The sequence below is a fragment of the Canis lupus genome, chromosome X (assembly GCF_011100685.1).
Source record: "Canis lupus familiaris isolate Mischka breed German Shepherd chromosome X, alternate assembly UU_Cfam_GSD_1.0, whole genome shotgun sequence".
Lineage (NCBI taxonomy): Eukaryota > Metazoa > Chordata > Mammalia > Carnivora > Canidae > Canis > Canis lupus.
In genome coordinates, this window is record NC_049260.1 from 14,660,235 (window position 1) to 14,676,094 (window position 15,860).

A 15,860-nucleotide genomic window follows, 5' to 3' on the forward strand; every position below is an offset into this window, starting at 1 on the left:
TATTCATGATAGTCACAGAGAGAGAGAGAGAGGCAGAGACACAGGCAGAGGGAGAAGCAGGCTCCATGCACCGGGAGCCCGACGTGGGACTCGATCCCGGGTCTCCAGGATCGCGCCCTGGGCCAAAGGCAGGCGCCAAACCGCTGCGCCACCCAGGGATCCCTCCTTTTGGGGTCTTGACATAAATTACTTGTCTCATTTGGGGAATCTCTTCAAATGCAGACTCATAATTGAGATGATAAATCCCACTTTCTAGAGTTATTAGCCTTATTTCCTTTATTATGTTAAATTAGTGATATTATTTAATTACTAATAATAGTTGTTTTTTATTATGTGCTTTCCATGCATCAGAGGCTTTACTTATAGAACCTCTAATCCTCCCCATTAGCCTATAAGTAGGTAGTATCAGTCCCTCTTAGTGAATGAGAAAAGAGGCTTAAAAAGGTTAAATAACTTGTCTGTGGTCACATAATTACTGAGGGTTGACCTCATGTTAGAAGACACCCTGATTCTCAGAATTGAAAGAGGGTCCAGGTAGAGGAAGGGTTTGTGCCAATAAGGAGTGCAGTGGACCTGATTGTTCATCAGTCTAATTAGTGTTGGATTATTGAAATAACGGTTTTTCATCCCCCCCCCCCCTTTTTTTAAAGAGAGGAAGGAGGGGGAGGGGGCGATAAGGAGAGAGAGGATCTTACGCAGGTTCCATACCTAGCGTGGAGCTGATGTGGTGCTTGAATTTACACCTCTGAGGTCATGACCAGAACTGAAATCAAATCAGATGCTTAACTGACTGAGCCACCCAGGCACCCTGATTTTTCATTTTTCTAAGAAGGATTTTTTTTTTTTAAAGATTTTATTTATTTATTCATGAGAGACACACACACACACACAGGCAGAGACACAGGCAGAGGGAGAAGCAGGCTCCATGCAGGGAGCCCAATGTGGGACTCAATTCCAGGTCTTCGGGATCACGCCCTGAGCCAAAGGCAGACAGACACTCAAGGGCTGAGCCACCCAGGCGTCCCTTTCTTTTTCTTTTTTAAAGATCTTAGAGAGTCAATGGGGGCAGGGTCAGAGATGGAGGGACACAGACGATCTCAAGAAGACTTCCTGCTGAGTGCAGAGCCTGATCCCAGGATCCCAAGATCACGACATGAGCATTTCTGTGGGTGAGACATGCCACAGAGAAACTGTCTTCTCCTCAGCCTCATTATTTATAGAGACATACGAAGGCTGGTAGACTTTGGTTGGTTCTATCACATTCAACATTGTAGAAATTAAAAACTCAACTTTTTGACTTTTAAAATTATTAGGATATTTTAAGCTACGTTGACATAGTCAAGCATATGTTTGAATAATTCAAAGTAGATAATAGACAATATTTACATTTTAAAAATGCATGGGTTTCTTTAAAATATTTAATCTGTGTCTGTGATTAAGTAAACTGGGAATTATTTGAAGGAAAATGATGATAATGTGCTGAGAAGCAGGCACCGAGGACACAAGGAAGCTCTCTAGTTTTCCCACTTACTATATTGTGAATGGCCCTTCAGTCAAGCCAGAACAGAGCTCTTTCTTAATAAGCTAATTATGAAACCTGAATATAAGCTTTATTTCCTCATTCATGTAATGACTAGGTAGGGTTTCTTTTAATTTTTAGATTCTGTGATTCCTTAAACAGAAAGATGGTAGTTAATTTTTTTATTTTTATTTTTTTAAATAATAATTTATTTATTCATGAGACACAGAGAGAGTGAGGCAGAGACATAGAAGAGGGAGAAGCAGGCTCCTTGCAGGGAGCCCGACATGGGACTTGATCCCGGGATCCCAGGATCGTGCCCTGAGCCGAAGGCAGACGCTCAACTGCTGAGCCACCCAGGCACCCCAAGATGGTACTTATATTTCACTGGGCTTTACTTATTATTTGCATGAAATTAAAAACACAACAAGTACTATGGGTCTGTAAAGTAAAATGTACTATGAATAATCCACATACAGATGGTAATTGACAGTAATATTTTTTACAAGTTCATTCTGGGTCAGTGTTATAAATATGCATAGTCCATTCTTATTTTGGAAATGTGGATCATTATTAAGTTCTTTGTTGACAGCAGAAAAGAGTTGCAATGTGGATTGATTTTTTTTTTAATTTTGATACTTCATTAAAGATTTGATAAGAAATGAAAATGACCCCCCCCGCTTTAGAAATACCTGAATTTTATTTGTTTTGTTTTAGAAATTAAAAAAAAATACTTTTTTGAGTACTCATTTTATGTGCAAGACCTAGACACAGCATTTAGTAAAGGTATGGATATTATCTAGTTCTAAGAAAATTTTGATTAAGGGAGATATATGTATGTAAACAATAAGTATTTAAGTATTTGATTAAAGTCATATAAATGCTGTAAGAATTTATAGACTATTCTTTTGAATTTTTATCATGAGAATCTATCACATAATCTTACCTAAAGAAAAAAGCCAAGTTTATAGATTTTTATAGAGGATAACTTTTAACTGTGCTAAATAGAGAGGAAGTTACAATTTACTTGATTTTTGAAAAATGATGATTAACATTTCAGTCTGCAAAGACTGGGGCTAGGTGTGCAGAAATGATCTGAACAAAAGCACAGAAGTGGGAATGTGAAAGGCATGTTCTAGGTGTTGATAAGTAAGTGCAGTTGGTTTGGAGCCAAGAATTCTTTATAGAGGAGAAAGTGGGTGATTATTATAGTTAAATTCACAGGAAAGCCAATTGCCAAAGGTTATAGTTAATTTTACATTGAGTAATATCTTATCTTGAGCCTGAATTTTCCCCTCTGTAAAATAAGGGCCAATGAGATGATCTCTAACCTACTTTATAGGTATTCAATAGGTATTTGCTGAATGATGAATAAATGAGTGACTGAGTGAAAGAGATGTCTTTAGTTATTTTCCTTGACATTAATGCCTTAGAAATTTAGACTTTTTTGGGCAGGCAGTGGGAAATTTCAATGTTTTTTTTCTTTTTTAAAAATATTTTATTTGGGATACCCTTGGCGGCTCAGTCAGTTAACTGTCTGCCTTCCACTCAGGTCATAATCTCTGGGTCTGGGTCCTGGGATCACCAGGGCCCAACGCCAGGCCCCCATTCAGCAGGGAGTCTGCTTCTCTTTCTCCCTCTGCCCCTCCTCCCTGCTCCTGTTCTCTCTCTCTCACTCTCTCTCACTCTCTCTCAAATAAATAAAATTTTTAAAAGATTTTATTTATTTGAGAGAGAACATGTGCATGAGAAAGAAAATTAAGTTTTTGAATTTTAAGTTTTAAAATATTGAGTCTTAAAAGTATTAACTATTTTTGTATAAAAGTACTTAAAAAGTGGGATCCCTGGGTGGCGCAGCAGTTTAGCGCCTGCCTTTGGCCCAGGGCGTGATTCTGGAGACCCGGGATCGAATCCCACGTCGGGCTCCCGGTGCATGGAGCCTGCTTCTCTCTCTGCCTCTCTCTTTCTCTCTGTGTGTGACTATCATAAATAAATAAAAAATTAAAAAAAAAATTTTTTTAAAGTACTTAAAAAGTAAGGGTAAGAGTATGGAAACTAAGGTAATTTAATATTGCCACACCATTTTTACTGTATTTTACAATACAATTACATGAGATTGGAAAACAAACAAAGTAGACTTTTACTGCAAATAGTTGGAGAAACTCTGGTCTAAATGATTTTGGCAAAAGAAAAAAAAAAAATGATTTTGGCTTTGTGTTGCTCAAAATGCCACAATTCTATGAATCAGTCTCTTTCCAAGCATCTTTTCCAAGGATTCTATAAGGATGTGATTATAATATATTCATCTGAAAAATGACTTAATCATGGAGGCTGAGAATACATGACAGGCACTTTTTACCCACAGTGCAAGTTATATTCCTTATGAAGTTGCCTTAACTTGGAAATTAAGGGGGTGTGTGGGTGGCTCAGTATGTTAAGTGTTTGCCTTCAGCTCAGGTCATGACCCCAGGGTCCTGGGATTGAGCCCCATATTGGGCTCCTTGCTCAGTAGGGAGTCTGCTTCTCCTTCTCCCTATGCCCCTGTCCGTATACTCTTGTTTTCACTTGCTCTGCTCTCTCTCAAATAAATGAATAAAAAAATCTTTAAAAAAGAATTTGGAAATTAAATATGTTAAGCCTTGAGTTTCTCATATTTTCAATGTATATGGCTTATATTCTGTAGTATTGACCTGAAGTTCAACTTTGTATTCATTCAGCTATCCATGATATATCTGTATTGTGCAGCACAAAACTTCCCATGTAAACATATAAGACTCCATAATTGTAAGTCATGTAATACTTAATTCTGTATTCCTAGTTTCAGTTAGCAGTGCCCTCAGTCCACCTAGTAGTCAAGGTATAAATTTTGCCATCATCTAGACTTTGCTGTGAGGCCTCTCAACCCATGGAGGCCAGCGTCACAGGCAGTGAAAGAATTCACCCAAGGCAGAATAAAGGAGATAGAAGTTTATTGAGTACATTGCATGAGAGTGGCAGGCAGGGCAGCAAAGGAGAGACCATCTGCTACAAGGCAGTGATGGGAGTTTGTAGTTAAGGGAGAAGGTGAAAGAGGTAAGGGGAATGTAGAATTTTTGTTTTTCGGTACCTGTGTCTGGGTGTAAGGAACCCATTGATCATCTAGGCCTTATGGATATTTTGAGGTGAGTCACCTAATGGGCCTGTTTGTGTTCAGCGAGTGGGTATGTGGCCTTTATGGATCCTTCTACCTTACTCAGGTTTCTGCTGTTCAAGTTGGTGGCCTAAAAGTGGCCTCTACATTTTCCATTTTTCTTTCATCAACTGTTTTAAAATTTTAAAAAATTTAAAAAAGAATTTTTTTTTAAGAGAGAGCACATGCACATGTGCACACCCACAGGAGTGGAGGAAGGGGCAGAGGGAGAAGGAGAGAGAATCTAAAGCAGGCTGCCTGCTGAGCACAGAGCCTGACTCAGGGCTCCTGATTCAGGGCTTGGTCTCACGACCCTGAGATCATGACCTGAGCTGAGGTCAAGAGTCTAAGGCTCAACTGATTGAGCCACTGAGGTGCCCTGTCACTGTGTCTTTTGAATACATCTTCTAAATATCTTAAGTCTGTCCTCCTTTCTCTGATCTCACTGTTGCTGTTTTAGTTGAGATTTTCATCATTTTGTGCTTGGCCTCATCAATCAGTAACGTTCTGATTAGTGTTTCTGCCCTAACATTCTCCCTGCTTCCATGGTGATTTTTCTGGAACAGCACTAATAAATATTCACCTAAAAGTCTTCTCTTGATTTCCTGTTGTCTCTGGCAGAGAACTTCAAAGTTCTTATACTGTCTGTAGTTGAATCCTTTCTTTAAACATAGGGAAACATATCTGTGGCTTGGCATACAAGGCTTTTTATGATTTAGTCCCAGCCTCATTTCTTACCATTCCTGGACCTGTGCCCTGATTTCAGAGAAGCAGAATGACTTGAATTCTACAAATAATCTTTTTTTTTTTTTGCTTATTTTATTTATTTTTAAATATTTTATTTATTTATTTATTCATGAGAGTCCTACAGAGAGAGGCAGAGACATAGGTAGAGGGAGAAGCAGCTCCCTGCAGGGACCCCGGGATCACAACCTGAGCCAAAGGCAGATGCTCAACTGCTGAGCCACCCAGGTGGCTTTTTTTTTTTTTTTTTTTTTGCCTATGTTAGCACAAATATTGCCTAGAATGCCTAGAATACTTTATCCTTTGTCTATTGAATATTCTGTTCTTACCTTAAAAATGTTACCTCAACCTCCTGAGTGATGTCTTTTGCATGCTAGTGGAATGACTCCTGGCAGAGTCTGTAGATAACTTTCTGGATGGGGCCTGGTCACCTGAAGGATAACAAATGATTAGAAGGTTAGAACTTTCTATTTTTTTTTTTTAAATTTTTATTTATTTATGATAGTCACACACACAGAAAGAGAGGCAGAGACACAGGCAGAGGGAGAAGCAGGCTCCATGCACCGGGAGCCCAACGTGGGACTCGATCCCGGATTTCCAGAATCACGCCCTGGGCCAAAGGCAGGCGCCAAACCACTGCGCCACCCAGGGATCCCATGAACTTTCTATTTTTTTTAATTTAAGTAAGCTCTTCGTCCAACGTGGGACATGAACTCACAACCCCAAGATCTAGAGTCCCATGCTTCACCCATTTAGCCAGCCAGGTGCTCCTAGAAGGTTAGAAATTTCAACTTCCTTTTCCCACCTGTACTGCTGGGCAGGGGAGAGAGGCTGGAGATTGAATTCTGTTATCAATTGCCAGTGATTTAGTGAATTATGCCTACACAATGAAACCCTCATAAAAACCCCTAGACAGCTGGGTTTGGGGAACTTCTGGATTGGTGAACACAACCGAGGTGCTTGGAGGGTGGTGCACTCTAAGAGGGTATGGAAGAAGCCCTTTGTGCCCCCCCCCCACCTTGTTCTGTTCGTCTCTTCCATTTGGGTATTTCCTGAGTTAAGTACTGGGGTGGTGAGGAGTTACTGATTATATACTTTGAAGTTGAGGGGAGGTTAGGGATACTGTAAGTCTCTAAGAAATTGGAAAACAAGGTTTCCAGGACCTTGAGGGATCATTTACTACTGTCTAGTAAAACCTTAGTCATGAGACCCATCAGATGTCTATCAAGTGGGTCATATGTTTGGAGGGTGATAGCTACATATATCTTGGCGGGGGCTGGGGGTGGGAGGGTAGAGATAAAGGAAGTTTCCAAAGGGATTTTTATTATTATTATTTTTTATTAATTTTATTAATATTTTTATTATTATTATTTTTTATTTTTTTATTTATTCATGAGAGAGAGAGAGAAAGAGAGAGAGGCAGAGACACAGGCAGAGGCAGAAGCAGGCTCCATGCAGGGAGCCTGATGTGGGACTCGATCCTGGGATCACACCCCGGGCTGCAGGTGGCGCTAAACTGCTGTGCCACCGGGGCTGCCCTCCAAAGGGATTTTTACAGGATCCTGGAGGTTGGGCTAATGTCAAGCTAATGTTGCCTTTTACCTTTAGCAACATACTCACACTGAGGCAGTTGAGTTCCTGGATGAAGGTTACTCTGCCTGTCTCAAGTACTTGTAAGTTAAAATAAAGTTTAATTTTTTCCCCTATATTTTGCCTTTGTTCTCCACATCAGTAAGTAAAGCATTTTCCTGAGTTCTGTGAGTCATTCTAGGAAATTATCAAACCTGAGGAGGAGTTCGTGGGAATCCCCAACGTTTTAGCCAAGGTGGACCTAAGAGCAGGTGGCCTGGGGACCTGGAACTTGTGACTGGTGTCTTAAGTCTGTGGGACCAACCATTTAAACCTGTGGAGTCTGATGTTAACTCTGGGTAGTGTTAGAATGGAGTGTAGGGACACCCAGTTGGTGTTGGAAAAGATGCCACATATTTGGTATCAGTGTCACTTAACCTCAGTTTATGAATAGAAGCAAATCAAAGCTTCAGCTCAACATTAAGTTAATATGTGGGAGAGCTGTATGTAATTCAAAAGCCCCGTTAAGCATAATTTTGTTTAGTTTTTTTTAAATTGTGATTTCCTTGAAGGAAAGAACCTATCTTTCCTTTTTAAATTTTAATTTATTTTTTAAGATTTTATTTGAGAGAGAGAGAGAGAGAGCACGAGCAGGGGGAGGGGCAGAGGGAGAGGGAGAAGCAGGCTCCCTGCTTAGCAGGGAACCCGACATGGGTCAGGGCCCTGGGATCAGGACCTGAGTAGAAAGCAGATGCTTAATGGACTGAGCCGCCCAGGTGCCCCTTTACATTTTATTTTTAAGATTTTATTACTTATTAGTTATGTGTTCAGATCTCTTTCCCTCTCTCTCTCTCTCTCTCTCTCTCTTTTTTAAAGATTATTAGAAAGAGAGAGAGATAGAACATGTGAGAGCATGAGTGGGAGGGGCAGAGGGAGAGTGAGAGGAAGAATCTCAAGCGGACTCCATGCTGAGCCCAGAGCCCAACTTGGTGCTCGATCTTATGACCCTGAGATTGTGACCTGAGCTGAAACCAAGAGTTGGACACTCAACCAACTCCACCACCTAGGTTCCTTTCATATCCCTTGAACTTAATTGAATGCTTTCATCAATTAATTGCCTTTATGAATTGCTTGCGATTTTTACTGTTAATTTGTTTGGTCAAAGTATTGTTAGTCTTCTGAAGTTAACAGGACAGACAGCTGACTGAGGAACTTTAAGATCTTTAGCTTGATTTTCTTAAGTTCCTTCTATGTTTTAAATAGGACACAAATATCTCTAAATAAAAATAACTTCCTCCCAACCCATTTGGAAAATATCCCAGACTTTTTCATGCCTCGTGAAGTTGCTGCTGTCTAGTTATTATTGCTATTTGTTTTTTCCCTTTAGCATAAGTGACCCTCCCAGGAATAGTTTAATCACCAGATGTTTGACTAGAAGCATTCCACATATTCTGGTTTTGCAGTTTTTCTGAAGTAGACTGAAAGGTAATCATGCCACTCCTTCTCTTGTTGTAAGCTGATTTTACTCAATTGCTTTTGAAACTTACTTTGGTAAGTAATTTGGAACCATAATAAAAAGAGAGAAGGGAAAGTATGTGTATTTTATACTGATCCCTTAGGAATTGAGGATTTTGACACTCATTTTCAGTTTGAGAGGTTCTGAGTTTTTAGAAATGAAATTGTGGGATTTGAAAGCTACAAGGGACCTCAGAGATCATCCAACAGAAGAGATTTATGTTTTTTTTTTTTTTTTTTTTTAATTTTTATTTATTTATGATAGTCACAGAGAGAGAGAGAGAGAGAGGCAGAGACACAGGCAGAGGGAGAAGCAGGCTCCATGCACCGGGAGCCCGACGTGGGATTCGATCCCGGGTCTCCAGGATCGCGCCCTGGGCCAAAGGCAGGCGCCAAACCGCTGCGCCACCCAGGGATCCCGAGATTTATGTTTTTTAACTGAGGAAATGAAAGTTGTCAAGGTCAGCTCTTAACTTGGTGAGAGAAACTCAGGCTTGAGAATCTCTCGGATATAATCTCCAGTCTACAGTCACATCAGTTTCAAGGACCAGGAGTCTGGAGACATGATAAGAAGGTCAGTTTGTGACAGCATTAACACCGTTTAGCACGCAAGCAGCCTTTGTGAATTTTCCAGATTATTGACAGTGTTTGAAATTGCTTGATGTCTTCAGGTCCAGTAAATTCAACCAGGTACTTTTATATAGATTTCAATTAGTAGATTTCTCAAACTTCCAAGAAATAGCAATAAATATCTTTTTTCAAATATAATTTTATGTAGAACCAGTGTATTAAACAGATGTATATAGTATTTAATTAGAATACAATTTTAAGTATGATTTTGATTTATTGGAAAATGAGTGAAAACTCAAATTTGTGAAATAGACATATTTCCTGTGTCTAGCTTAAAAAAATTGAGTGGATGTACCACAGTTCATTTAACCATGCCCCTATTAATATGTACTTAAAGGTTGTTTCCATTTTTTTGCTTTTACAAGCAATACTATTGTGAGTTATGTATGCTTATCTGTGTGTGTATTTGTGTGTTTCTGATGATCAATTTCTAGACATTTAATTACTGAGTCATTAGGATATATTTGTTTTTAGTTTTGAAAGATGTTTTTAAATTAACCTCCAAAAAATTGTATTAATATACATTCCCACCAGTAATGTATGAATAAATCTAATTTCTTCATGCTCTTATCAACGTGGCATGTTTTGGTTTTTTTGCTAATCTGAGAAATTGAATCTCACTATAGTTTAAAAACAGATTTACTTATTTATTAATCTCTATACCCAATATAGGGCTTGAACTCTTGACCCTGAGATCAAGAGTCCTGTGTTCTACCGACTGATCCAGCCACACACCCTGAATCTCAGTGTAGTTTTAATCTTCAGTTTTAATTATGTGTAAAGTTGAGTAACTTTTTATATGTTTAAGAGCCATTTCCTTTACTGTGTTAAGTAAGAGTGTTTCCTTTGTTGTGAAGTATTTCTTCATAACATTTTGCCCTTTTTATTTACTTGTTTATTTACTTATTTAGACTTATTTATTTATTTTGGAGAGAGTGAGCAGGGGGAGGGCAGAGGGAGAGAAATCCTCAAGCCAGCTTTCTGCTGAATGCAGAGCCTGATGTGGGGGCTGATCCCAGAACCCCAAGATCCCAAAATCCTGACCTGAGCTGAAATCAAGAGTCAGACGCTTAACCAATGGAGCCACCCAGGTGTTCCACACTTTGCCCATTTTGAAAATTGGGTTTCTTCCTATCGTATTGAACAGTAGGAATCTTTTAGGTGTTAGGATATTAACTCTTTTTGATATCAGTTGCAAATTCTTTTCCTCAGTGTTTTGTAGCATTTCCCCCTTGTTTTTGTTCCATTTTTATGGCTATATAAATGTAACTTAAAGCAGCTAAAATGGAATTCTAGATTTTCCCCCTCCTCCCTTCCTTTAACCTTTTTTCCTAGTTTTCCTCAGTCAAGAAACAACCTCCATCTACTCCTAGCCCAAACTCCAAACCAAGAAGTTATCTTTGATTTCTCTCTCCCTCTTTTTAAAAAACATTTATTCCCTTTTGAGTGTAGGGACTGTGGGGTGGTACAGAGTACAGAGATTTGGAATAAGGCTTTGCAGCTTTTTGTTTTTGTTTTTGTTTTTGTTTTTTTTTTTAAGTAAAAACCCTCAATGTGAGGCTTGAACTCATAACCCCAAGATAAGAGTCACTTGCTCTTCCCGCTGAGCCAGCCATGTGCCCATCTTTCGTTTCTCTTATTCTTACTTACCATCTCTAATCCATCCTGAGTTGTATTGGTTTTCTCTCCAAATATATTCTGAATCTCTTCATTTTCTTTATATCCACAAACTAAGTCCATCCTGCCCTAATTCTTCACCTGGATTTCTGCAGTATCTTTCTAGTTCTTATGCCCCCAAACTGGCATCACCTTTTTCCATGTAATGAGCCATTCGCTTCCTTTTTTCCAAACACAAATCATCTGATTGTCATAACACCCTCTGAAACCACCCTCCCATTGTTCAAAACCTTCCTGTGGCTCCTTGTGTCTTATGATAAAGATAATTATAACTATAAAATAATCTAATCTATTTCTCCAATCTCACCTGATACTAGGTTATTGATTACCCCACTCCCACCACCTTTGAGGCTCTTGTCTCTGCCATATTCCTTTCTGACTTGGGACTTTCACATAAATTGTTCTTTCCTGGAGCATTCTTCCTCCTCCATAAGTTTATGTCTAATTGTCCTATAGATCTTAGCTCACTGGACACTTTGGAAAAGCCAACCTTCCGCAATTAGGTGGCACCCTCTGTTACAAGCCCTTGTAGCACCTTATATTCTCTTTTCCACTGGTCTTATATTTGCAATTTTATGCTTATTGTGTGATTCTTTGATAAACTCTGTGAAATAAGAAGTTTTGTCTGTTTCTTTTACTGATATGTTCCTAGTGTTTATTCAAGTGCCTGGCATATAGTTAACTCTCAAGATACTTGTCAAATGATTGTTTAAAATTCTCAGGTGTAGTGTTTACAGAATGTACCATGTTACCCTTTCTGAAAAAACGTGACTGCTTTTGCTATGGGCCCTTCTTTCTCATCTTTTCTGTAGGACTTGCCCAAACCAACTAAGGTTCAGCAGTCTCCTATCCAAAGTCTTAAAGCATTTCAGGGATGAAATGTATCTAGGCCAATAGTCTTGAATTCATTTAAATCCTGTGGGTGTTCTTCAAAAGTCTTGGACTTCAGTTCCTTCTATTTTCAGATGAATGTTAATTTTGTTGTTTTTGAGTAGAGGACAATAACTTAGATATATTTTCTGATCCACATCAACTGAGCAAAATCTGGGTGGTCCCCAAATTTTTAAAGTTTATTTTAAAATCAGTTATTTTGAATTTGGTGGTCAGAACAAATTATCTCATGGAAACCATGATAAAGTTGATACTTATATATTCATGCAAGTGCCTTCAAAACCTTCTTAACCAATAGTGTGTTTTAAATAGTACAATATTGGGGCACCTGGTTGGCTCATTTGGAAGAGCATGCAGCTCTTGATCTCAGGGTCATGAGTTTGAACCCCATGTGGGGTGTAGAGATTACTTAAATAAAAACTTAAAAATAGTACAATATTAGTATGAACTCTGAATTTCTCTGATCTGAGTTTAGTTCTTTTCAGTCTGAATCTTGGGGCCCTCAGACTCTGAGAAAACTAAAGAGTTCAGTAGGATTGGCAGTGCTTAGGTGAAGTATCAAATAGCTGGGTAGGAGGAGATCCATTGAGTGGTCACTGAATTTCCTACTTTGTGGATGGATTGTAAAGGTAAAGAGTGGGGAGGTAGTACATGTTTGGAAGTTTGAAACACTTAGGTTATTACACTGTGTTTATGTTACTCATGATAGGCAAATATCGTTGGATTTAATAATGGGAACTGATTTATAGAGAATGGATCAATAAATCACTTTTTCCACTGTTGGTAGAATAAAGTAAAATTATTAATCACATCCAGGAGAAAACTAGTGAATTTTCTCCTCATTTATGTGCAACATGGAGAAATTATCTAAGGAGGAGAGTAATTAGGATTTTTTTTTTGCAAGGCTGTGCTTTCCATAGATACGGTTTCTTTCTGTACGTGGATCATGAGTTTAAGATGCTTTCTAATCATTTAAACTTTCTTATAACAAGTTTTGTCACGTACCAAATTCATTCCTGTGCAGCTTTCAGTGACAAAATGGTTCTCTCATTTGTATGTATAAAAACAATGCCAGAGAGGAGAACAGAACTCATGATTCAACTGATTTTGTACTCACTTTGGGAAGAAGAAAAGACCCGTTGAAATGAAGATCATAATTTTAGCACAAAGGAAACATTCAAGGCCCAGGCAACTCTTAAATTCATCAAAATACTAATAATATATGAAATAAATTAAAAGTCTTCTGTTTCTGTCAGTTCTTGTAGGTACTTGCTTGCCAATACAGAGACAAGTTTGCTTAATTCTAGGTGTATTTCTTAGTGTAGAATACATCCACTTTAAAGTTTATTCTGTTATTTGTTTACAAAGTTAATAGTAATAAAAAACTCAAAAGATTTTTGAAAGATTGTTAGAATTTCATGTTGGAAAGGATCTTAGAGGATATCTAGTTTAGTGCATGACTTTTCTACCATGGCCAGGCCAAACTATATCCAGTGGCCTCTTCCTGCCCCCTGCTGGTTCCCTTCTTGTCTGCTATGCTTCAGATTACAAGTCTCCTTTGTTCCTTGAAATTATCAAGCTCTGTGTGAGTCTTTGTACTTCCTGGAACGCTCTTTACTCATCCCTATTCCCATCCCTGTTCTTTACATTAAACAGATTTTGCTCAAATCTTAACTCCTCAGACAGGCCTTTCCCAGGCCACACTATCTAAAAGAGGGTTGTCTCCTCCCCACTGCACTGCTCTCCTCCCCTTCCCCCCCCCAGCCCCCCCCCCCTTCCCCCCCCCCCCCCAATTATCAAAAGACTGTTTTCTTTCCTTTATAACATTTGTCAATGCCTGGAATGATCATGTTTATTTGTTTATTGTCTCTTTTCCCTCATTGGGCTCTATGAGAGCAGGGGCTTTGTGTTGTTCACTGCTGTATCCTGAAGCATTTACAGTGGGCTGGCCTAGGTATCTGACAGGTATTTATAGAATGCATGGGTTACCATTGATGGTTCGTCATTGTCCAGTCACTGCTGAGTTGACATCTGTCTCCTTTTCACTTATACCACTGATCTTAGTTCTTCCCCCTAGAATAAATTTTTTTTTTTTTAAAGATTTTATTTACTTATTTGAGAGAGAGGGCAGAGCAAGAGAGAGCACGAGCAGGGATGAGAGGCAGAGAAAGAAACACAAGCAGACTCTCCACTGAGCAGGGAGCTGGATGTGGGGCTCCATCCCAGGACCCTGGGATCATGACCTGAGCCAAAGGCAGACGCTTAACTGACTGAGCCATCCTGGTGTGCCCCCACCCCACCCCCCCAGAATAACTTAAATCACCTGCTCTGTTCCCTCTTTTCCAAAGAGTCTTCAGACATTTAGATGTCCATCATCTCTCATCATATCCAAACTTGCCCACTTTTCTTACAAGCTCTTTATCTGGCATAATTTTCATAGTTTTAGAGTGTGGTGATCAGGTTATCCATCACTGAAAGTTTTTGTTTTTGTTGATACCCAACACTAGAGACCATATATTATGTGAAGTCTGAACCTCAGAGAGAGTTCATTTAAACTTTTTTGGTTCATGTAGTATTAAAATGCTTTGATAAAAAGTTTTCTTTTGCTTCCATGAAAATGAAGAAACTATTCATATATAATGTCATTATCAGAATTAACTCTTTGACTTCTTAAAAATTTGTTTCGTTGAAGAATATAGCAACATAGAGATACACAAAACATAAATGTACACTCTAATGAATGTCTGTTTAACCATCATTGAAGTCAAGAAAATAGAGCATTACTAGTGTCCCAGAAAGTCCTTTGTTTATGGTATCTCTTGTCAATCTCAACTCCTCCCTGCCAGTAATATCCTGATTTTTATAAGAAACCCTTCATTGGTCACTTAACTTTTTTATTTTATTTTATAGATTTACCACATATATGCATACCTAAACCATGTAGTATATAGTTCAGCTTTGTTTCAAAACTGTGTATACATGAAATGATACTATCCTATTGTTTTTCTGTTGTTTTGTAATCAATTACCACAAGCTTAGCAGCTTAAAGCAGCACTCACAGTTCTGTATGTCAAAAGTGGGCATGGTGTGGCTAGGATCTCTACTCAGGATATCATAAGCCTGTGACCAGATGTTGACTGGACTGAGTTTTTTTTCCCTTGATTAGTTCCAAAGTTGATTTCTAAGATCCAGGTCTTTAAAAAAAAAAAAAAACAACTCATTTTTGTCTGTTTTCTATTTCATGAATTTTTGCTCTTGATTGTTTTTATATTTTCTTTGGATTTACTTTGCTGTTTTTTTCAACCTTGATATTGATGCTTAGTTTATTTTAATTTTTTAATATTTTGTGATATATGCATATATGACTCTCAGTCCTCATCCTCCAGCATTGCTTCAGCTTCTTCCCATAAATTTATATTTTTGTTGTTATTATTTTTTTAAAAATAGGTAAGTTCTATGTTCAATGTGATCTTGAACTCACAACCCTGAGATCAAGAGTAGCATGCTCTACTGACTGAGCCAGTCAGGTGCCCCATATTTTTGTTATTTTTAATTGTCTGTTATGATTTGTTCTTTGATTTATGGATTATTTTGAGTATATTAATTTTCATATATATGCATATTCTCTAGTTATTTCTTTTGTGGTTGATTTCTTGTCTGTTTGTGTTGTGCAGGGAGAACATCCTCCACTTAAATCTTTGTAGTTTGTTTTGAGCAGTGTTATGACCTAGCATATTATCAGTTTTTATAAATGTCCTGTGTGTGCTTGGGAGAGGAAAAAGGCATCCTCCAATTCATTGCTGCAGTCTACAAAGTTCATTTGATCAAGCTTAAAAAGTTTGCCCCAAATACTCTGTATCCTGATACCTTTCTCTTTAAACTGTCTATTGAGTTCCTTTGCTGTTATTGTATCTTTCAGTTCTAGAATTTTCATTTATTTTTCAAATTTGGTCTTTTTCCTTTTGGACCTACCAGTTCTGTCAAAATGTTCAGCTTTTTGATTTTTAGTTATTCAGCCCTGTAGTTTTAGAGGCTGTTCCTGACAATTCTAACATTACATGTCTTTCTTTCTTTCTTTTTTTTTTTTTTTTAATGATAGTCACACAGAGAGATTGAGAGAGAGAGAGGCAGAGACATAGGCAGAGG

General features: G+C 38.3%; 1 protein-coding gene across 13 annotated transcripts in view; it reads left to right on the plus strand.

Annotated features, from left to right (window-relative positions):
- Nucleotides 1–15,860, plus strand: part of CDKL5 (cyclin dependent kinase like 5) — a 212,744-nt gene that overhangs the window by 63,368 nt on the left and 133,516 nt on the right. The window contains exon 1 of one of the 13 annotated variants that reach the window (XM_038586965.1): nucleotides 8,383–8,486. The exons of 11 other annotated variants lie outside the window; for them this stretch is intronic. The gene's annotated coding sequence lies outside the window, so the exon portion shown is untranslated. Of the gene's footprint in view, nucleotides 1–8,382; nucleotides 8,487–8,957; nucleotides 9,091–15,860 lie in introns of those variants that run through there. One more of the 13 variants, XM_038586976.1, reaches the window with a different exon arrangement.